Genomic DNA, 23765 nt, shown 5'->3' on the forward strand with positions numbered 1-23765 from the left:
ATTGGGCATTCCTGGGGCAGAATGGGTAAGAATGGGAGAATGTGCAAGAAAGCCCTAGAGATGAATGCACTTCGATTGGGCTAATGTTGGTAGCCCAGTTGGCAGAACATTGTTTGTTAGAAGAACAAAACGATCACCTATACTGAAGTCCAAGGGAATGTTTACCTTACTTAAAATAAGAAATTGCTTTCAGGTGTGAACTATCTGCTACCATTTGAATAATTGCTCTACACTGCCTATTGACAACTATGTTTAACTGTTCACTAAAGTTAGTCCTTAAAGGGCCAGCACTTGCCAATTTTTGTTAATGTGGTTACGAGACTGCATTTGGAACCATATTAAAACTGAATTTTGGGAAAGGATGCACAGTTCCGTTTGAAATAATGTGATTGTTTTGAATTATCCCATTTTACAGATGAAAAAGTTGAAGAACTGACAACCTGCTCAAGATCCTGTTTTAAGTTTGAGACTAGTGGTACCCTAGATAGGGAAAGGGAGACAATCCAAATAACCTGTTTTCTAGCAGTGAGCATGTCAGAACTTTAGCAGGGAGCATCCATGAGACAACCTCGTTAAACCGTAGCAGAAAAAGTGGCCGTACCTGTCTTTAATTGACCAGTAAATGCATGTCAAAGACTTTAAGATACATTTATGGTATACTTGAGCTTGGGCAAAAAATCCAGAAAGAGAATATTCAGCAAGATGTGTCCTCAGTGAAAGGAGGGTACCTGTCAGTTTGGCAAATTTGACGACTGGCTCCTGGAGATTTCTGTTTCTGGTGAATGGATTATCTCAGCCTTTAAGCAACCACCTCTCTCTCTACTGCTGCTGTTGCTTTTTGATATTTCTCTGTTCATTTACACCTCACCACAGGGCAGAGAAGGAAGATAAGGCGGAAATCAGTATTGGTCATGGGTTAAACATCTAATTGCAGCTCTTAAGGGGACTGGAGAAAGGAGGGTAAAACGAGGTCTGGGAGTTATTTGTTGCTCTGTGTCCCTGTTCCCATCCCTGGTGCAATCCATCAAGTGTCCCTGGGTTGGCAAGGCCCCTGGAAGTGTAGCTGAGTTGGTCTGAAATTTAAGTCAGACAAAGAGATGTCTCTTTTTTGTTTAAAAGTATTTTCCACTGGAAGACTGAATTCACATTGTAAAGGGAAAAAATGTTTTAAACAGACATAGTAATATTGTTTTATCTTGGCAAATGTTCTTGTGCCTGTATATGTATACACTTGTAACATGTTCTCTAAATATATCCTTAGTGATTTATGGGAGCAGATGGGAGATGTGATCCATATAGTCTCTTGTTTGAATAAATTGGTGTCAAGACTTCAGTTTTGGCCATCACTGCCCAGTGCTGCTTTTCTTCCTAATTAAGACATAGATGGGGGTCAAGAATTGGATGAACAATATTTTTACTTCTAGAACTGAGAGATACCTGCCGATCTTGACTTTGGTAAAGTCTCTCCTGCCTGTATCATTTTCCGTGGACAGATGATGCCAAATGAAGTTAGTTTCAGTTGTTTGACATTACTGTTCAAGGAGTTTGATGAGAAAAACAGTGAATTCCTGATCTGGAAAATAGCCCTCTCTTCTTGCTGTTCCCTCCCTCTTCCCCTTCTTTCTTCCATAGATATTTATTAAGTACCTACTAAATGCTAGACATATGTCCTATGCCCTGGTGATGCATAAACAATAAATAAATAAGATAAATACTTTGCAGAAATTAATTATTTTAGGTGCATAAGTGCTTAGTTAAATGAAATTATGATATATGTTATCAGGAAAGTTTGGAGTTCTGGGGGAAATATAAGACGCCAGAGCAGGGTCCTCTTGTCTGGTCTTGGGGAGTCCTAAGACACTTATGATGTCATTAAGTAAGTGACATTGAAACTAGGTCTGAACAGAACAGAAGGAGCCTAGGTGAAGCACTGGGTGGGTGGGCAGACAGGTTGTGTGCAAGTAAGAGAGGGTAAAAAATAGCATTTGCAGTGTCTGAGGTGGGAGAAAGTTTGATGTGTCCAAGGAATGGAAATGGCGCAAAGACAGCAAGCGGGAGAGGAGTGGGCCAGCTGGATATACACTGGACCTGCTGCTCTGTGGTGAATGAATTAGGGACAGGCAGAAGAGAATTTAGGGGACCAGACATGGGGATCTTTAATTGCAGAGGGTGAGAGGTCCCTGGCCAAGGAGGGTGGTGGTAAAGGTGGATGAAAAGTGGGTGACTATATACAAAATCCTGTGGGGCCCTGTGATCGCTCGGGTTGGCAGGCAAGGTGCAGAGTGGGTGCCCAGGACAATCCAGCCTTTGTCTGGCATCCTGTCTTTGGACCTGCATGATCTCAGAGAACATCTTTTTCATTGTCTTCTGCCTCACCTGCCTTCTTCTTTGTGGAGATAAGGAGTGGGGTGCCCTAGAGTTCTTTGGACAACCTCCTGTCCTGGCCACCTAGGTTTGACAGCGAGGGGACAGATGCCATCGTGGCCTCTTTATCTGGGGTCTCAAGCCATCCCTGGCCAGCTTCCTTGGCATCAGCTCCTCTGTCACTTTTTCTTCTACCCCTTTCCCTCCTGTGTCCCCTTCTTCAGTCTGGAGGCATCTACTGCTTAGCTCTTCAAGTTGGATCATTTAATTTGTGAGTCTTCCAGAGGTCACGCATGCCTGTTTCAGCCCTTGTCTTGGGTTAGGCCCTTAGATTTCTTTCCTCTTCTTCTTCTGTGTCCTCCCCACAGGGCCACATCTGGTGTCTACAAGACAGTGCGTGCGTGTGTCCCCACTTCAGGCCACGGTCATGGGCTGTCTGCAAAGTTGTGTGGAAAGTGCTCTTGTCAATCAAATCTTAAAGAAATATATATTTTTGAGGTATCCTTGTAGGGAATCATTTTGTAAAATGAATAATCCTTCTGCCCTAATTGTTGGATTTCCCACTGTGCCCTGCTTCACCTCTTCCTTTGTCTGGAGTGTGAAGGCTCCGTGCTCCATGTTGGGGTGTGTGGAAGGATTGTTCACAGTCTGTATCCAAGAAGCTGAGGGCCTAGTGCAGGCCTTGGTAGGGCAGTCCCACCATGTCCCATGCCTCTGTGTTGGGAAGCTTGGCCCAGCATCTGAGGCATCAGGACGGTCACTGTCCCCAGCAGTTGCTGGTGGCACACTTGCCAGCTTGGTGTTGGCAGAGACTATAGATGGCCACAGAATGTGAGGGGGAAAAATAGTGGATATCAGACTTTAGGGTACAAGACACATGCGGGGAAATCCCAGAACCTCCTGGGAGGAATTTGAGGAGAAAAAGTGGGTGAGGGCTGAGTCAGAGAGATACTGTTTGGTGACGGATACTACTCAGTTGTACTGCCTGGCTGATGGGTCTGGGAAACATGGTTTGTGGAAGACAAAATTACCAGTGGAAGAATAGGAAACAGAGATTAGATTATGCTCTAAAGACCTTCCAGGGTGGTGTGTCTCAAATGGGGTTCTGTGGTAAGTGTGGATTCTGGCTCCATTGAGCTGGTGGTCACCAGTTGGGGCATGGGAGCTAAAATTTTGCATTTCTGATGAACTGTCGGATGATGCCAGTGGTACTGCTCCTTAGGTCTCACTTTGAGTAGCAAGGCTCTCGTTAAAGAATATAAATGGTGTGTAGGGAGATTTGGTGCAAATCTTTAATCAGAAGCCTGGGATAGTAGAAACTTAAAGAGCTCGTTTCTCCTTTTGTAGTGCTATAGGATACCCGAAGTGTTCAGTTTTGGAGTTAGTCTGGTCTGAACTTCAGCTGTACCATTTAGTGACTGTATGACCTTTGGGAGTTCTCTAACCTTGTGTGGCCTTGGTCTCATCCTCTGTAAAATGGCTACCTCATAATAGTACTTATCTCATTGAGGTTGTTAGTTATATTATTCAGTTTGAAGAATCTGGGTTAAATAAAGTGAAGTTGGTGTCTTTACTGCAGGACTTTCCAGGACCCTTAATTTGCAAAAGTGATGCTCCAGGAAGGAGATATGCTAAGTGACATTTCCTAAACTGATTTGACCACTGAATTTCTGATTTTCTCAGAGCATTTGGTGGGCCTCTGAGACCCCTGTTTTAGGAGAACTGATGTGGTGGCAGACAGAAAGATGAATTCATTTGGGAAAGGCCATAGCTGGGGAAATTCTCCAGAACCTGAGTCTGGAGGGAAGGGGTGCGGCAAAATGACCAGGTGTGGAGCCATTGAGGCAGTGGTATGGGGTGAGAGGAAGAGGTGGTCAAGAAAAACCACTCTGAGGCTGAAGCAGGCTCTAGACTTGAGAGAAAAGAGGGCTAGGAAGAAGGAGGAGTCCTGTAAGATTCTTTCCCCCCTAGAGAGAAACAGAAGGCCAGGGGAGAGTGCCATGTGTTTAATTTTCCATCCTGATTTAAATTCTGCTGCTTGTTGCCCACAAACTAACAGCATGCCTCTTGAGTCTCTAGGGCATTTTACAGTAAAGCCACATATTTTCTGAAGCTGGGTCAAGATTGAGCATATGAAATTCCTCAAGTGTGAAATTCCACTTAACCCCATTAATGCTTATAACCCTGAGTAGGTATTGTTTATAATTCACTTCTAGTTAACCAGTGGATATTTACATTTGACAAATCTTTTCAGCTCTGTCTCAGACTAAGTTTATTTTAGGGGAGAAAATTGGCCTTCCTGTCAAAAAGCTGAGAAGAACCAGCCTCCCCCCTTCCACTCCTTTGGTTTGCACATTTGGCTGTAACTGTGTGTGTGTGTGTGTGTGTGTGTGTGTGTGTGATGGTACTCTGAATTTCATGATACTTAGGGTAGTCAATCTTTCATTTATAAGAGCCTCTACAGTTTATCAAAGGTTTTGACATAATGATCTCATTTTATTCTGACAAACCATGAAATGGGTATCATTTAGCATTTCTGTTTTTTTCCCTTACAAGGTGAAGAAGGTGGGGATAGTATATAGTTTCATAGGCTGATCTATAGATACTTTCCTTCCCCCGGGAATTTTCTGCAGCTTTTATACAGAGCTTTCATACTTGGTTGGTACTGAAAATACCAAAGCAATTATTTGAATTACAAGGATAAACCCATTTACGTGTCAGTGCAGTTACTGAACCATGCTCACAGTGTAAAGAGCCTAGTCGAATTGCAGCTGGAATCCTGTTAGCCCCTCTCACTCCTGCTCCCAAATCAGACTGGCGTACGAAAGCTTCATTTACTCTCTTCCCCAACACACGCTGACCATAAAGCCACACAAACCAGCATTTGCTTTAGGTTTAAAAAATTTTTAATGGCCTTTGACTTTGTATAAAGTAATTACTCCAGTTAATATTTTAGAATCACTTGATAAAAGCCCAATATCTAAATCTTTTTGAGTGGCCATTCAAGTGCACTCTAGGATGAATGTGAGGCATTGCCTTTTCTGCGGATAAGGAATCCTGTTCTGACCACCACCTAGATTTTAATTAGTTAACGTCTCTCATCCCACTTCACAGCACTGGTATAGAATTCAAGCTTTCAGATTCTGTTCAACTCTTAGCAGTAAAGGCTACCACTGGTGGCACATTTACTTTGTGTTGAATCCTCTGAACTCTTCTGGGAGGCCAGAATTTGTGTTACATTTTTGGGAGAAGAAACTGTGACCTGGAAAGACTAAGAGGAGGAGACCCCACAACCTCCTCCCACTGGCTTGTGGGGCTGACAAATGCGGTTTGAGATTTTGTGGAGCGAGTTCATGTTACCCAGAAACTCAGAAGTATTACAAAATATCCCGTTGAACTTCCGCTGTTTATAGTCTGTCTTTTGGTCTCATACAAAGGGAATGAGAAAAAAAGTGATGAGTTATTGATGATAAGTTAATCTTTTAGTGTTAATGAGGAGATTGGATGTGGCTTTTAATCTGTAAACATAGTGGACGGATATTCACATTTAATAGCCAGAATGTGGAATTGAAGGAAACTGTCAGTTGGGTATAGGCGAGTGCTGAGGAGTCCTGCCGAGATCACCCTCAAGGCTGGTGTGCCCATCCCACACTTTTGAGAATGGACTTCTAATACTTACAGTATCCTCTTCTCAGGAGAAGTGCTATCTGCCTCACCCCAAAGTCTCTCTCTCATCTCCAGGTTGGTGCTAATACTGAGTGTCTCTTAAGTGACGGAAATCCTTGTTGGCTCAGGACTGTCCTAGTTTCTGCATTGAATGCTGAAAGTTCCATGTCTCTGGAAACCCCTCAATCCAAGGCAAACCAGGGTGATTGGTCACTCCCTTGCCCCAACTTTGTGATGTAATGAGGGGGCCAGAGCTCCCTGTGGGACCGGGCTGAAGCTGATCTCCAAGCAAGACCCATCCTTATGAAAGAGGTCACAGATCTCTCTCACCCTCTCAGCCATGGGAAGTCACAGTGAGAAGATGGCTGTCTCGGAGCCAGGTCTGAGCCAGGAAGTGGCTTTCCACCACACATTTACTGTCCTTGATCTTAGATTTCTTGGTCTCCAGAAATGGGAGAAATAGATGTTCATTGCTTAGAAGACACCCAGTTTATTGTATTTTTGTTATAGCAGCCCAAACAAACTAAGACACATGTCAAACCAGTAACATTTTTATTTGAATTCTCTGCTGAGGCTCAGGTGTGAAGTGAAAAAATGGATGGATGTGTCCGTATATTTTCAGACCTGGCTCAGGTTTATAATAATCTAATTAAACCACATTTCGTGTTGAGGAGTATTTTTGACTTGCAGAATGTAATCTAAAATCTCTGCAGGCATGAGAGGGTGTGGCGTGTGTGTTAGGGTGTGTGTGGTGGCAGTGAGGCTCCTTTTGTCCTCCCTGTTCTGAGGATGAACAGGGTGATTCTTAGCTTGGGAGAAGGAAAGTGCCTGAAGCATTATGGAGGCAGCTGTGACAGGCTAACACCATGGCTGGGAATTATGCTTGCATTCAAACTCAGATCCTGGCTCTGCTGCATGAGCCAGAGCTGCGTGATTTTGGGCAAGGTGCTTAACTTTTTGGAACCTGTTGGCTCATCTGTGAAATGGGACTAAATGTAGTGTTCAAGTTTGTGGTAAGGATTAAATATACCAACACACAGTGCCTTGTTGATAGTGAGTACACCATAAATAATTGCTGTGGTGATTTTTCTCATGGTAGGATAGTTGGCTGAATTAGTTGTAAGCCCAGTTTTGGGGTATTTTATGTAGGTAACCTGCCCAAGAATACCACCACTTTCCCCACCTTATGCTTACATAGGGCCTTTGTTTCTCAGCAGGCTTTACACGAGGTTTCTTATCTGAAGTTTATAGCCACTATCTAAAGTCATCAGAAAGGCATTTTCATCCCCTTGGTCAAGGCTATCGAGGTGACTTTCAGAAGTTCATATCTCCCACTCACTGGTGTTGCTTCCTAACATAAAATGGGCTTGTCTAAAAGAAGAGGTATTTCTTTTTCATCTCAGGACAATGAGTACAGCAATTTCTCAGGTTTTTCAGAACCTTCCGAACCCAAATTAATCCACACTATCCCTCTTAAAGGAACAAAGGCAAGAAATACATGCTCTCTTGTTCATAAGGATTGCCAGTGCTCCTTTTTTTTTTTTAATTAAATGAGGATGGATACCTTCAGTCATCCACCCTCTTTTTAATTTCCTATGTTCAATTTGATTAAGATGTGTTTCTTCAAGATATGTGCTATCTGGTTCTTGTTGTATAAAAAGTTTAATATCTTTCCCCCTTTTATTGGAATAGTAAGGCATTTGACATTAAAAATAATAGCTTTGAATTTTCCTGTTGCTGTCTGCATTCAGTAGGGGGAATATTAAGAATAGATGGGAAAATTCATTTAATTCTTTCTCTGAAGAGTCTTTTCAAAGCATTATGCTTAACATGATCTACTCTATAGTCCACAGATGCATAGAATAAATAAAATAGAATGATAACATAAGTTCCTTAGCGTCTAATCCAGGAAATGAATGTCTGTTAAAGAAATATGGCTAGCAATCTTTTAAAAAGTCACTGAAAACTTATTTCTTCCCTTTGTGTTTAGCTGAAGTGAGCATGTGAATTGATTTTCAAGGAGGGGAATTGCAAGGGAGCTTAAAAAGAACAACATTCTGTTTTACTGTTTAAACCTCCCAAATTAGTACACTCTCTGAGTTGTGTTTTATGCCCCATCCCAAGTCTTTGTTCTTGGACAAAGACTTGGTTTTGGACAGAACTTCTAATATCTAGGCATTAGGGAAGGAAGAAGCAGCAGCAGACAGGGTCCTGCGCTAAAGTACGCCAGGGTGCTGCTAAGACTTCCAGCCGTGCTGGACCCAGATGCCCTGGAGTAGACACTCTCAGGCCGAGGCCAGTGGGTGGTGGGCTTTCAAACAAGAAGTGTGGTCCACTGTGTCTGCCTGTTTTCTTCTGTATCAGCTCCATAATAGCTCAGTGATTCTAAAGGACTTAGGGCTCCAAATCGACAACCTCTGGGTTGAAATCTTGATTTCTCAGGTACAAACTTTACGAACTTTGTGCATCAATTTTTGTGGTAGCCGGCTTCCAAGATCACCTCCGATGATCCCCACCTTCTCATACTGACACCCTCATGTAATCACCTCTCATATTTACCAGCTGGTCTGTGTAACTAATAAAATATGCAGAGATGATGGTGTGTCACTTCTGAGATTCAGTTATAGAATACCAAAACCTCCATCTTGGTGGCTCTTGCACTTTTAGAACACTTGTTCTGGGGGAAGCCAGCAGCTGTGCTGTGAGCTACCCTACAGACTCAGGCGGGAGAGATCTGAGGTCCTCTGCTAAAAGCCACGTGAGTGAGCTTGGAAGTGGATCCTCTAGCGTCAGTCTTAATGGCAAATTGGGAATAATAATAGTCCTAGTACCTGCCAAGGTACTAAGTGACATAGCATATATAAATGACCCAGAGTTAAATGTTTGATAAGTAATGGGTGCTATTGTTGCTGGCACTCTTGAGTTGGCTAGTTGACTCTTCTCTCAGATCCAGAAATGGTGTATATAACTGTTTGGTGCTAGGACTTTTGCTAGTGCCACTATTTGGACCTTCCTTTAGCAAATACTCGTCTTCTTTTGGCCAGCCCTGCCCTGTCTCATCACTGCTTCCAGGGGAGGGATAAGATTCAGCCAACTTATCAAGTAGTGTGTGTTGAGTCACTGCCTTGGTGTGTCCCAGACACTGGGTCAGATCAGCCTGGAAAATCAGCCCTGAGAGCAAGAAGGATGTTTTAGAGGGAGACTTTTGAAATTATCTTTTCTTTTTTGACAAATTTTTCCATTTTGAGAGAAGATGGTGAGTTAAGTTGGACATTGGAAGGGATATGAGTGTTGAATGGAGTCAAGGGAGTGATTATAAATTTATTTTTTTAGTGAAAGTGTAGGAAAGCTCTTTGACCCTTTTATATTTTATTTTAATTTGTTTTAGTGTGAGTTATCAGTCCATAATTTGTAACACAGTGGTTATATAGTATTGATTTTCTTCTCCTAGAGAAGGAAAACACAGCTACTCTCAAGTATTTATCAGAGAGGCACTCCTGCTCTTTTGGGAAAGTCTTCTTGGTTCTAACGTATAGCTCCAGGAATTGTATGAGAGGAAAGGGACACCTACCTAGTTGGCCAGTATGGGAGAATCGACGTTGGCAATCAGTGGGAGAAACAGATGTCACATGTGGATGTCAACAGACTGTTCTCACAGCCTGGTTCTTTTAGCATTCACAGCTGCGTATGCTATGGATGGGTCAATACCCTTTGATAAATGTGTTATTTTCCTCCATAGTTAAAGATTTTGGTCAAAAATGATCTTTGCTGTGAGGGGTATGGAAGATAAACAAGATAACTTCTTTCATAGTGGGGTAAACTGATCTACTGAACAATTTTGTTATTTATCTCAAGATAGATAAAACCAAAAGCCAAGTACTTCCATAGTAATCTACAAATTGATACTGTTTCATTGTTATCAGTGCTGTTATTTTTAAATCAATGCAGCAAGCATACAACAAATTCCATGGGTTCTGTAGGTAGTAGATTTGTTTTTGTTAAAGTGCACCATTTCAAATTTATTTACTTCAATTAAGTATATTCAGATGAATCACTTAGATGTCTATGAATCTTTTGATTTCCTTTAGTCACCAAATCTTTAGATACCAAAGGTGCTCTGGAATAGTCTACAGGTAAAAGAGAGCAGATTTATCAAGGCTAGACCTAGAGGGAAGAGATATAAAATAGTAACCCAAGGGGGCAGGGTGGTTCTCTAACCTTTGTGTGGAGCTGTTAATAGACCCAGGGCTTGATTGCTTGTTCTTGGCACCATCTCAGCTATGTTTCAGTACAGCCTGAAGGCTCTGTTTCCTGTCTCTTTTTCTGAGTCACTGCCCAGTTATTAGCAAGGAGATGTTTACCCTGGGGCCTAGGGCAAACAGAGATGAGTAGTATGAAACTTTCACTTGTGTTAAGCAGAGAACTGTAAATTGAATTGTTCTTAAATCATGCTGTGCTATAGCATATTGATTTGCTATCTATAAGTTGAATGTTATTTGAGAAACAGTTCTTGTTCTATTTCTATCAGTAAATTTCCAGGTTATTCTAATTCATTCCTTCTTTTAAAGCAGTGGGCCACACTTTTCCAACCATATTTGCACATAATGCTTGATTGAATCTCACATAACATCTCTGTTTGTATAGGTGTGCGTGTACCTTAGGGTATTTCTGAAAAGTCCTCTGTCATTGTGATGATGCATTTAAACTTCTGGTTGGAAACTTTCACGTGAAATGATCTGGCAAACAGGCTTATTATAGTCTTCAATAAATTGCCAAGACTGCTACCTCAGGTGATTCCTAGACAGGGCAGTTATAGGGCAAATGTGCTTTATAGAGTTACTAGCAACTTCTAGAAATAACTGATGAGATAACGGGAACGAACAAAATCAGAAGTGGAAGAGAAGACATTGCAACTGACACCACAGAAATATGAAGGATTGCAAGAGACTACTATGAACAGTTATACACCAGCAAACTGGACAACCTGTAAGAAATGGATAGATTCCTAGAAACATACAACCTACCAGGACTGAACTATGAATTAATAGAAACCTGAACAGATCAATGACTAGTAAGGAGCTTATACGAGTAATCAAAACTGTCCCCAGGACCAAATGGCCTCACTGGTAAAATCTTATAAAATTTTAAGGAAGAATTAATTGCAATACTTCTCAAACTTCCAAAAAATAGAAGAAGAGGGAGTCCCAAAAGGGCAACATTACTTTGATATTGAAACCAGACAAAGGCACTATAAGAAAAAAAATAAACAGGCCAATACCTCTGATGAACACAGATTCAAAAATCTTCAACAAAATATTAGCAAACTGAACTCAACAATACAATAGAAGAGTCACGCATCATGATAAGTGGGATTTATTCCAGGGATGCAAAGATGGTCCAATACCCTCAAATCAGTTACTCTGGTACACCACATTAACAAAAGGAAGAATAAAAATCATATGATCATCTTGACAGATGTAGAGAAGCACTGGACAAAAATCAACATTTCATGATAAAAACTCATCGTGATAACTCTCAACAAAGTGGGTATAGAGAGAACATACCTCAACGTAATAAAGGCCATATATGACAAGCCCACAGCTAATATCATACTCAGTGGTGAAAATCTGAAAGCCTTTTCTCTAAAATCAGGAATAAGACAGGGTTGTCAACTCTTGCCACTTTTTTAAACATAGAGCTGAAAGTCCTAACCAGAGCTATTAGACAAGAAATAGAGCATCCAAATTGGAAAGGAAGAAATAAGGTTGACTCTATTTGTAGATGGCACAATATTAAATATAGAAAACCTGAAGGACTCCACCAAAAAAACCTGTAAGAACCAGTAAAGAAATGCAGTAAAGTTGCATGATGTGAAATCAGTACACAAAATCAGTTGTATTTCCACACACTGACAACTTTCAAAAAAAGAAAGTAAGTAATCCCAGTTATAATTGCATCAAAAAGAATAAAATTACCTAGGAATAAATTTAACCAAGGAAGTAGAAGACCTGGATACTGAAAACTAAAAGACATTGACGAATGAAATTGAAGAAGACATGAATAAATGGAAAAATAATGTGTGTTCACAGATTGGAATAATTAATATTGTTAAAATGTCCATACTTATTAAAGCGATCTACAGATTTAATGCAACCCCTATTAAAATTCCAATGGCATGTTTCACAGAGATAGAGCAAGAAATTCTATGTTTATGGAACTACAAAAGACTTCAAATAGCCAAAGCAATCTTGAGAATGAACAAAGCTAGAGGCATCACATGTCCTGATTTCAAAGTATATTATAAAATTATAGTATTCAAAACAGTATGGTACTGGCACAGAAACATAGACACATAGATCAGTGGAACAGAATAGAGAGCCTAGAAATAAACTCATGCATCTGTGGTCAATTAATTTATTACAAAGAACCACGAATATGCAGTGGGAAAAAGATAGTCTCTTCAATAAATGGTGTTGGGAAAATTGGACAGCCATATGCAAAATAATGAAACTGGACCACTATCTTATACTGTGCACAAAAATCAACTCAAAGTGGTTTAAAGATGTAATATAAGACCTGAAACAATAGATCTCCTACAAGAAAACACACTAGTTAAGCTCCTTAGCATTGTCTCCTTTAAAAAAATTAATAGAATCTCTTCAATTACTGTGGATATGAAACTTTTATTTGTTACATACGCTGCAAAACCCCTTATTTGTTACTTGTCTATTTACTTTTGTAATGGTGTATTTCATAAAGAGAGTTATTACTTTTAATGTGGTCAAATTAACTTTTTTTTTTTTTATGGTTAATGCCTTTTCTATCCTACTTAAGGATACTATTTCTACCTGAAGGTCATGGAGATATTCTTAGTTTTTCCTTCTAGAAGGTTTATTATTTTGCCTTTTTATATTTATATCAATGATAAATCTAGAATTATTTTTTAGTGTGTGGTATATAGTAGGGGCTAAATATTTCTAAAATGAATATTTAGTTGACCTAGTGTCATTTACTAAAAAGAATACCCTTATCCTACTGTGCCTATGGTACCAAACATGGTTGTAAATTAGGTGACCTTATATGTATGGTTAGATTTCTAGACTCTGTTCTATTCTGTTAGTCTGTTTTTCTATTTTTGTACCAATACCACACTGTCTTAGCGTAGTCTTACGAATAAGTCCTGGTATCTGGGAGAGCAGGTACTCCTAACTTTTGTTCTTTTTCTATGATATCTTTGCTAGTCTTGGTCCATTGCATTTCATGTTGAAATTCTCTTGTCAGTTTCCATAAAATATATCTTTCAGTAATTGTATGAGTTTGCATTAAATCTATACATAAATTTAAAGAGAGTTATCACAATGTTGGGCTCATTAATTCATTAATATGATAAATGGTTCCATTTGTTAAGTTTTCTTGAAACTTTGTAAGTAATGTTTTATAGCTTTCTGTGTAATAGTCTTAGATCTTTTATTAGATTTACTCACATTTATTATATTTTTATAGTATTATGTTATATTTTTAGCATACCATTTTCAAACTGTGACTAACATATAAATCACATTGATTTTAAAATATTAAACTTTAAGCTTTGCGCAGTGGCAGTATCGTAGCCAATGTGGTTTATCTGAGGCGCAATTATTGCTAATTGAAAACTTTGCCTAAAATATTAAACTTTATCTAGAAAACTTGATACGTTCGTTTATTAATTCTAATAATTTACTTATAAATTCTTTTTTTTAAACACAAGGAATAATATCATCTGCAAAATAATGAAAATTTTATTTATTTTTTCCAATCCTAGTATGTTTTATTTCGTTTTCTTGCCTTAATGTACTATCTAGGCCTCCAATCAGTATTGAATAGAAGTAATGTTAGAGGTTTTCTTATCTCATTCCTAATATCAGGGAGGAAGATTTTCAACACTTAAGTATCACATGTACTTGTTCACTGTGAGGTTTTTTTTAAGATTTTATTTATTTATTTGTCAGAGAAAGAGAGAGAGACAGACAGAGCACAAGCAGGGATAGCGGCAGGCAGAGGGAGAAACAGGCACCCTGCTGAGCAAGGGTTCAGATTTGGGACTTGATCCTAGGACCCTAGGACCATGACCCAAGCCGAAGGCAGATGCTTAACTGACTGAGCCACCCAGATGTTCCTTCACTGTGAGCTTTGATTAGATTAAGGAAGTTCCCGTCTTTGTCTAATGACTTTTTTTTAAAATAAGATTTTATTTATTTATTTAAGGAAGAGAGAGACAGTACAAATTGGGGGGGGGGGGGTGGGCAGAGGGAAAAGCCAAATCCTTGCTGAGCAGGGAACCTGGTCTTGGCCTTGATCCCAGAACCTTGAGATCATGACCTGAGCAGAAGGCAGACACTTAACTGACTGAGCCACCTGGGTTCCTCTAAGACCTTTTTAAGAATAACTGTGAATGCATGTTGAATTTTATCAAATATTTTTCAACATCTATCAAGTAATCTTATGGTTTTCTCCTTTATTTCATTAATCTGGTTAATTACATTATTTTACATATCTATTGTAATATTCTTAAAAAATTTAGTCTGACTACTTTGTTCTTCAGTTAGAATATTTAGTCCCTTAACATATGATACAATGTTCTAACATACTAAATGTTTTTTTTTTCTTTTTCAGAGGGGGAGAGAAAGAATATATGTGTGAGCAGGGGGAGGGGCAGATGAAGAGAGAGAGAATCTTAACCGGGCTCCATGCCTGCCACAGGGCTCGATCTCACCACCCTGAGATCATGACCGCAGCTGAAATCAAGAGTCAGATGCTTAACCAACTGAGCCACCCACCCAGGTGTCCCTCAAATATAAATTGTGATTAACATTTTTTTGTCTTCCTGTTCTATGTATTTTTTTCTCCTTTCTTACCTTTCTTTGTTTTTGTTGTTGTTGTTTTCCTTTCTTCTTTTGGATTTATTATTTTTATTATTCCTTTTCTCCCTCTACTCACTCAGTAGTAATATTAATACACTCTCTTCTTATTCTTTTATTGGTTATTCTAGAGATTGCAAGGGTGCCTTGTGCGAAATATATCTACCATCAGATATTTTCTATCCTTCTGTGTCATTCTTCTGTTATGCTTAAAACTTCAAAAATTTTCACTGAAATGATAGAAAAGAATGCTGACATTGATAGCATAGTAAAAATCTAAAATGTGCATGTAGCTCCTAAGAGGTAGTTCTGCCTTCTCAGTACATGCTGGAATGTTCTCAGCCTATACCTCCTAAATGCAGGGGAGAAAATACAGAGGCCATCCCCACCATCACCATCACCACCACTGTTGGGGAACTCTGTCTCATTTATGATACCTGGTCTTCCTTGTCTCTACTGTCCTAGCCCATCCTTCTCTGTGAGGGTAATATTTGTGATAAAGGCAAACAATTATTATTATTATTCTGACAAAGATTTCCCTCTTCTGCCTTATTTTCACAATATTTGCAGTAGGATAACTCTGTATCTTTGCCTTTCACTTTTGAAAATGGTAATTTTCATTATTTTAAATGTTTCCAAAAGGTATTAAATGCCCTCAGGTGTTGAATTGAACATTTAGGAAAGGAGTCAAAACAGACTCTTTGGGCAGTTCAGTCACAGACATATTTTATTTGGCCTACAGAGTATTTTTAAACATTATTTGAATTTTCATGCCTTTAAGTGAACCATACAGTCTCCATTCTCCCTGTTGTCTTAAGCCCACCTCCCACTCTAGTGTTATTCTTTTCTGGCCCCCTACATTTGGCAAGGTGTCTTACAAGAAACTGGCCCTGCTTTTGCAGTGAGAGACTGGTCTCTTCAGTAGGACTAGAACCAACCTGAAACATTCTGAAAGGGACAGTTTGATTCTCTTACAAAGAACTTGGAGATCTATTACTGAAACACTGCATCTCTCTGTGTCTCTCCACTCGAGTGATATTCATCTTTGCTCACGAAGATCTACGATGAATCCACTGGACTGGGGACAGTAATAGAGCTGCTAATGTCACTTCCTTGGAGAGGTCTTTTCTGTTCATGTCCTACAGAGTTGTTTCTCTTCTTAATTCTGTTTCTCCCAATTTCTTTTCTTTAAGCTATTTATGACAGTTAGTAGTTATTTTACCTCTTTATTTGCTTACTTGCTTGTCTGTTGTTCCTTCTGGACCTGACACTCCTTGAAGGGGGTACACTGTTGTATTCTTGGCATATCGTGCGGTGCTTTGCAGGAGAGACTCAGTCATGTCTGGCTTGAGGAATGAATGAAAGAGGCACTGCAGTTGCACAAGCACTATGTAGATTTCCTGCCTGTGACCATGCTCATGTCCCATGGAACCTGCGGTCAGTGGAGGTGGGGAGCACGTGTGGGTGTCAGTGCTAATGTTCAGCCCTGTGGCAATTTCCCCACTAGGGGCTGTGAGGAAAGCAGTGAGAAATCTCTTAAAAAGGAATCTTGATACCATTCCTGGGGAACATACAAGTGTACCTTGCATGTGGTCTAAACAAAAAGAAAATCAATTAGGTCACACACCTGGAAGTGGAGGGGTCGGGGACAGATTTCAGTGTTATTAACTGATGATCTGATAAAAATTGAGATTCTCTCTGCATCTCTGCTCTGTTGTCCTATTCTGGCTTCACCCTGGGGGAGGAGTTCTTTGTGGATACAGCACATAGTACCGGGGCTATATGCTTGTCATTCCCATCTGATTCCATGTGTGTGTGTGTGTGTCTGAGAGAGAGAAAGAGCACACCTCTTCTGCAGCCACTCAACCAAAGTCTTTTTCTTTCCTTGTAGTTGAGTTGGACCAAATTGAGTCAAATGCCTATGTCTGAACCAGTAATTCCCTCTGGCCTTTATTCAAACATCATCTTCTCCATCAGACCTTCCCTGACTGTTCTGTCTAAAAGTACAAACCAACTTTGCAGCTTCATCTCTGTCTAAATCACTTATTATCATCTAACTAGCTATGCTTTTTACTTAGCTTTCCCTTTGCTTATTGTTCCTAATCTCCATAAGGGCAGAGATTTTGTGTATTCTAATTCCTGTGGTATCTTCTTTGTCTAGAATAGTATATGACTTAGAAGTCATCTAATAAGTATTTTTTTTAAAGATTTTATTTATTTATTTGACAGACAGAGATCACAAGTAGGCAGAGAGGCAGGCAGAGAGAGAGGGGGAAGGAGGCACCCTGCTGAACAGAGAGCCCGAAGCAGGGCTCGATCCCAGGACCCTGGGATCATGACCTGAGCCAAAAGCAGAGGCTTTAATCCACTGAGCCACCCAGGCACCCCTAATAAATTTTTTTTGATTGAATTAGTGAATGAATGGGGCCAGGGAGATTTCACAGGACTATTGGCTTTGGCCGTTTTCCCTTTTTAAGAGCTTAATTGAAATATGATTCCCATTCCATACAATTCACCAGTCTGACGTGTTCAATTCAATGGCTTTTAGTATATTCACAGAATTGTGCACCCATCACCACAATCATGTTTAAAACATTTTCATTACCTCCCCAGAGAAACTCCTATTCTTCTAGCCATTATTCCTCACCTCCTTCATTCCTCTCAGCCCTAGGTAGCCACGAACCTACTTCTGTCTTTATAAATTTGCCTATTCTGGATGTTTCATGTGTGTGGAATCATGCAATATGTAGTCTTCTGTGACTAGCATCTTTCCCTTTGCACGTTCTCAGGTTTCATCCATGTTGTCGCCTATATCAGTATTTTATTTCTTTTTGTTGCCGAATCACATTCCAGAGCACGGATATATTGCATTTTATTTATTATCTATCAGTTAGTGAACTCGCCTTCGTTCTTAAACCAGTCACTATGAAGAAGGTTTGGTTTGCTGTGATCGATTTATGACAATCCCAGCCCCTCTTCCTTGTCTCAGTGCCTCCAAATGAAGTGCTGCCTCACATAAGGGGAGGGACATAATGCATGCTTGTGGTCACCCATCAGCCGATTGGTATCGTGTCATAGAAAGTTTCTTCGTTTTTTTCCTTCTGTCTTTGCATTGTCATATTTTCCTCCTTCCAGTCATTATAATTGTCATATATTGGAGGGTCAATGGCTTGTGGCATCAAAACTATAATAAGACAGAAGGTAGGCCAGCAACAGAGTGAATCATATTAGCTCTGTCTTCAGTTTAATTTCTTCATAAAAAAATCTCTCATTTTTTAGTGGACACTGAGGTGTTACTCTGGAGGACTGTAATAAAAAATATCACCATTTCACCTAGGATGTAAAATATTTTCCCAAGGCAGTCTCTTCTTAATTTCCTGTGTTCTGTCTGTTGGAAGGCTCGCTGGTGCAAAGCCAATATGAGCTATGCTATATTTCAAACAAATGCCTTTTTGTTCTGGAGGACTGGGTATTCTTTTTTCTTTTCCAAGTAATTAACCCAGTCAGGGAAAAATACCGAAAGTAATTTTGTCCGTTTTTGTTTCCCTTTTTCCTCTCTGGTCAAGGTTGGAACATTCTTCTCATCAAGACTATTTCCGAAGACAACTTTGGGTAGCCAGTGAGGACACTGTCCACACTTTTTAATTCAGTGGCAGAGGCTTTGGGAAAACAGCATGCTTCTTGTAGTCCAAGCAAAAAGGTGTAAATGGCTTTATTGAAAATCAATATGCTCTTGTGAAGTGCTGCTCATTTCTGAGTTCTTCACCATTTGTCATTTTGTACCAATGAGAGTTGGAAGGAGGTTTACAGCGGTGGGTCTCCGAGTCTGAGGTTTTATTTATTTATTTTTTTCCTGTCTTTTCTACTATGAGCATAAGGTTAAAGGGTCATTTGGTGTTTTATTTGTTTACTCTTTGGAAGAAGAGATATGTGGCTTTTTCCTACCCCCTCTTTGATAACTGGAGTTAAATTCCCTCCCACTAAGGGATATAGCTGTCACTCACAATGTGGTCTCCTAAGTGAGGTCAGATTTGCGCAGACTTTGGAAGAGTGTTTGGGGTTTCTTAAAAGTTCCCTCAGGATGCTGTAGAAACTCTCCTGAATCCCAGGGAGTGAAAAGTTGAGACATGGGGCTGTTGAGTTCAGTCAGTGTAGGAAGGCAAATGTCTTCATACTCTGTAATGGATGCTCAGGTACCTAAATTAGGTCTAGTTCTGATCATTAGTGTAAGAACACAAATTGGTTTTAATTGGTCACAGTTTTGGTGAAAGATTAGCTGTGAGATTGGATTTACCAAAATTTATGGGCTAGTTGCTATTAATATGGCAGCATCCGAGGAAGATCAGGGTCATTTGTAATGACTTCATTTGATTTGTACAGATTTCGATAAATTACAACATTTTTCCTGTGCTGAGAAACTAGATACTTCCTCATAAATTTCCATGGACCCTTTAAAAAGTTTAACCTTCATTTTAAGCCTAGAGATAACATAAATCTGAACAGTGAGGTATGGGTGATGGTTAGCTGTGTCACAGCAAGGTCTTAATGAAATAGAGCCTAGAGGGGGCCATAGGAGAGAGAGGCCTGGGAAGTATGCCCTTGGACAATTTCTTAATGAATCAATGTCTAAGGGTCACTTTATTTATTTATTTATTTATTTGGTGCCTTGCAAATACATGGTATTCAGTGCATTTAGCTGACCTGAACTGAATGGGACTTACAGAGAGAACGACAGGTGACCCAAAATAATTTTAACTCTTGATTGAGAACAACGTGTTTTGCTTTTTAATGTTTTGAGCCAGGAATGGGATGAGGACAAGCCAAGGGTTTAAGTAGTTTTATTTCTTAGTGTCACATTTTTTCCCTATAAAATTCCTACCTACACCTAAGCGAATAATACTCCTCTTTGGCCTCATTTGCTATATCCTTTACCCAGACTGGTGCGTTCGTTTCTTTTCAGTAAGTTCTGATCCTGTCCTGAGACCTTTGAGCAATCCCAACAAGGCTTGCTAAGTCCTTAGAGAGGGGCTCTTACTACAAAGTGTTACTAATATTCCATACTGTAACTTAAACATTGCCTGCTGTACAATTTGATTACTAGTTAATTAGGATTCTATTTAATTTGATCAGAACCTCTGGAATTAAATCATTTTATATTAGAAAAATTATAAAATTTGATTGTTCCAAGAAAAGATTATTAGAATGCCAATCAGGTGGTTAGAAAAAATTGTTATCAAATAATAAGACTAATTTTATAAACGAATTGGAAAACAGCCAGAAAAGCCAGCCTAAGCTTGTTCTCAAAGTGTGTCTCCAGGGAACTGAGAGCTAGCAAAATCTTTGTAACGGTTCTATGGGCTGACCTCTGGTAGCTCAGATGTTTGTAATAAAACAGTGGGTAAAAGTTTATTGTTGCATGGATTGAAAATTTACTTGTGATATTTAGTAAAAAGCCTAGGCATAACCATCATTGTTTTGAATCAGTCAACAAAATTATTCATTTACTTACTTGTATATGCATACCTTTATTTATCTTTGGTGATTCTTCAGGTAACGTGAACTGTATCACTCCTGAAAGGCTTTCTGGAATATCTGGTAGTATTTGGGCAACCAGATCATCCATTTCTTTTCTTCTTGTATGTGCTCTGTATGTCAGATTGTGGGTGAGAGTTGATGCCATTTATCTAAAATGTATTGAGAGGAAATGGCCTTGCAGGCAACTGTTAGTAAGGTTTTAAAATAGTTTCCTGGGACAAGTCTGGCTTGACCAGGTGAGAAAAGACAGAAGGATGGCTAGCACTGGCCAGCAGCTTTGGTTGCCCCAGTCACTCATAACTGGACGTCTCCATGTTGAGGTGACATGATGGTGAATTTACCTTCTGTTTTCACAAAATATGATTAATTTGGGACATTTAAATACAGAATACATGTTATTAAATAAATGAGGAATACCATATGAAGTTTTAAAAAAATAATAAAGAGGATTCTAACTACTGAATTTCTTGTTTGAGCATGTGATCTAATATGCTATATTCAGTTTCCTTATGGAATTTCACAGTTCGCCGGTTTTGCTTATTCTCTACTGTATTGTGTTTTTGTTTGTTTGATTGGTTAGTTGTTCTCATAAACAAACCTTTTATCTCAGATAAAGGCCCCTATTAATCTAACTTTCTTTCAGAGATATTTTTCTATTGCTTCAATTCTCTCTTGGCAAAACCCGATAGGTTTCCCACTACCTCTCAAAAACCATGTTTTGTTTCCTGTGTTATTTTTTGCCAGAATTTCACTTAAGGAAAAGAAAAACAAAGTAGATATTTTTTTTCACAGATGTAAAGCAAGACCTTGGAAATTCTGTAGATCATTATTCTTAAGAAATATCATTATTAGAATGTGTAATAATATGGCTTTTGGGGAGAATGTATTTGTCCCTCTGGTCAGGTCCTGGAGATTACAAGAAAAAACACCCACTTATTGCCTCAACAGAAAGATTACTGGAAGGATATATCAAGAACTTGAGTATAAAAAAGTCTCTCCTGTATCAATTTTCCTGGACTCTGTAATATGCAGTTATTTTCTTAAAAACTAATAATATAACAATAACAATGATAAAATGCTAATAGCTAATATTTATTGAGAAGTTACTGGGTGGTACACATGTTACTGGGATTACATAATTACATCTTCAAAGTGCCTCTACAAGTTAGGTATATTATCTTCATTTTACAGATGAACTGGTGACTTGGAGAAGTTAAATAATTGTCTAAGGTCAAACTATTTTTAAGTGGGGATGGGACTCCAGATAGAATCCAGACCTTCAGCTATATAGTGTGTTGGGTTCATTTCCATTTTTAAGTGGTTAAAATCACATCCACTGGCTCAAAAACCTAAAGGTAAAGATCTTTTTTTTTTCATCCTTACCTCTTCTGTGACTCCCAACCCCTCCAAACTGGTCAAGTCCTCTTATTATTTTCTGTATGGTCAGGTGGAGTTTTCTTAATGCACCTATGAACAAATATGAGTATTTATTCCCTTACTCTTTAAAACACAAATTGTAGCATTTATATGCACTAGACTGTGCATGCTTGTCTGTATCTTGTAGAGCCTGGCCTTTAACTCCCTTACTTACTCTGCTTTTCATGACCATCTTTGAACTGTTCAATTCTGTATAGACCAACCACCCTGGTTGGTAGTTTAAGCACTTTCAAAAATGGAAAACCTGGGGGTGCCTAGATGGCTCAGTGGGTTAGGCCTCTGCCTTCAACTCAGGTCATGATCCCAGGGTCCTGAGATGGAGCCCCGCATCAGGCTCTCTGCTCAGTGGGGAGCCTGCTTCCCCCTCTTTCTCTGCCTGCCTCTCTGCCTACTTGTGATTTCTCTCTGTCAGATAAATAAATAAGGTATTTTAAAAAAATGGAAAGCCTGGTAGGGCAGAGTTTATGCCAGTCTTCTCAAAAGTGGCTGCCCCTTGGGAATGCAAGTTGGTGCAGCCACTTTGGAGAACAGTGTGGAGATTCCTTAAGAAATTAAAATAGAGCTTCCCTATGACCCTGCCATTGCACTACTGGGTATTTACCCCAAAGATACAGATGTAGTGAGAAGAAGGGCCATCTGTACCCCAATGTTTATAGCAGCAATGGCCACGGTCACCAAACTGTGGAAAGGACCAAGATGCCCTTCAAAGGATGAATGGATAAGGAAGATGTGGTCCCTATACACTATGGAGTATTACGCCTCCATCAGAAAGGATGAATACCCGACTTTGTAGCAACATGGACGGGACTGGAAGAGATTATGCTGAGTGAAATAAGTCAAGCAGAGAGAGTCAGTTATCATATGGTTTCACTTATTTGTGGAACATAACAAATAACATGGAGGACATGGGGAGATGGAGAGGAGAAGGGAGCAGAGGGAAATTGGAAGGGGAGGTGAACCATGAGAGACTATGGACCCTGAAAAACAACCTGAGGGTTTTGAAGGGGCGAGGGGTGGGAGGTTGGGGTAACCAGGTGGTGGGTATTGGGGAGGACTCGTATTGCATGGAGCACTGGGTATGGTACAAAAACAATGAATATTGTTACGCTGAAAAGAAAAAAATATACATCTATCACTGGTATATTATGCAAATTACAAATATATTAAAATTAAAATTTTAGTAAAAAAAAAAGTGGCTGCCCCTCCTGATGTCCAGTCCATATATGATTATCTTACAATGCATAAACTGATTCCTCCACTGAGGCTGAGACTGGCTCCAATCTAGCATGGGTGAGGAGCAGTGAGTTGGAAACACTGCTCAGAAATTAAATGTAAGTGAGGTAGGTGCAGACTTCCTTGGTATTTCTGTATGTGCTTTTAGTGTAATAAGATATCTATTTATCATCTATCTATCTACATATATCTATATGTCATATATATATATATATATATATATATATATATATATATATTTGAGAAGTCTTAAGTGCACAGAAAACATTGAGTAGAATGTACAGAGGATTCCTATAGACCCTCATCCCTATTGATGCATAAGCTCCCTCACTGTCAACCTTCCACACCACAGTGGTACATTTTTTACTTTTTTTTTGCTTGCTTTTTATAATATACTAACTCCAAAACAAGACTTATATTTAGTTGACATTATATTGAGAGTTGCTAGTTTGCTCAGGGCTCCATGTAGCCCAGACTAAGTAGTAAGTGAGAGGAGGGTGAGCAGAGAGACTAAAGGAGTGTGTTCTCAGAAGCCCAAGTCCAGTTGGGAAATCAGGCCACATATATAAACTGACTTGGGAATATATTTCCTGAGAAATAATACACTAATAAGTGGAAAGTAATACCCCATAA

The 23765-nt window shown here is 39.4% G+C and overlaps 1 non-coding gene across 1 annotated transcript; it reads left to right on the forward strand.

The window, feature by feature from the left end:
- The first annotated feature begins 13614 nt into the window (after window positions 1-13614).
- LOC116873488 lies at window positions 13615-13750 on the forward strand. The gene has a single exon (XR_004383819.1). It is a non-coding gene; the product is annotated as a U4 spliceosomal RNA (small nuclear RNA).
- The last annotated feature ends 10015 nt before the right edge of the window (window positions 13751-23765 follow it).

The sequence above is a fragment of the Lontra canadensis genome, unplaced genomic scaffold (genome assembly GCF_010015895.1).
Source record: "Lontra canadensis isolate GAN:19392208 unplaced genomic scaffold, GSC_riverotter_1.0 scaffold33, whole genome shotgun sequence".
NCBI lineage: Eukaryota > Metazoa > Chordata > Mammalia > Carnivora > Mustelidae > Lontra > Lontra canadensis.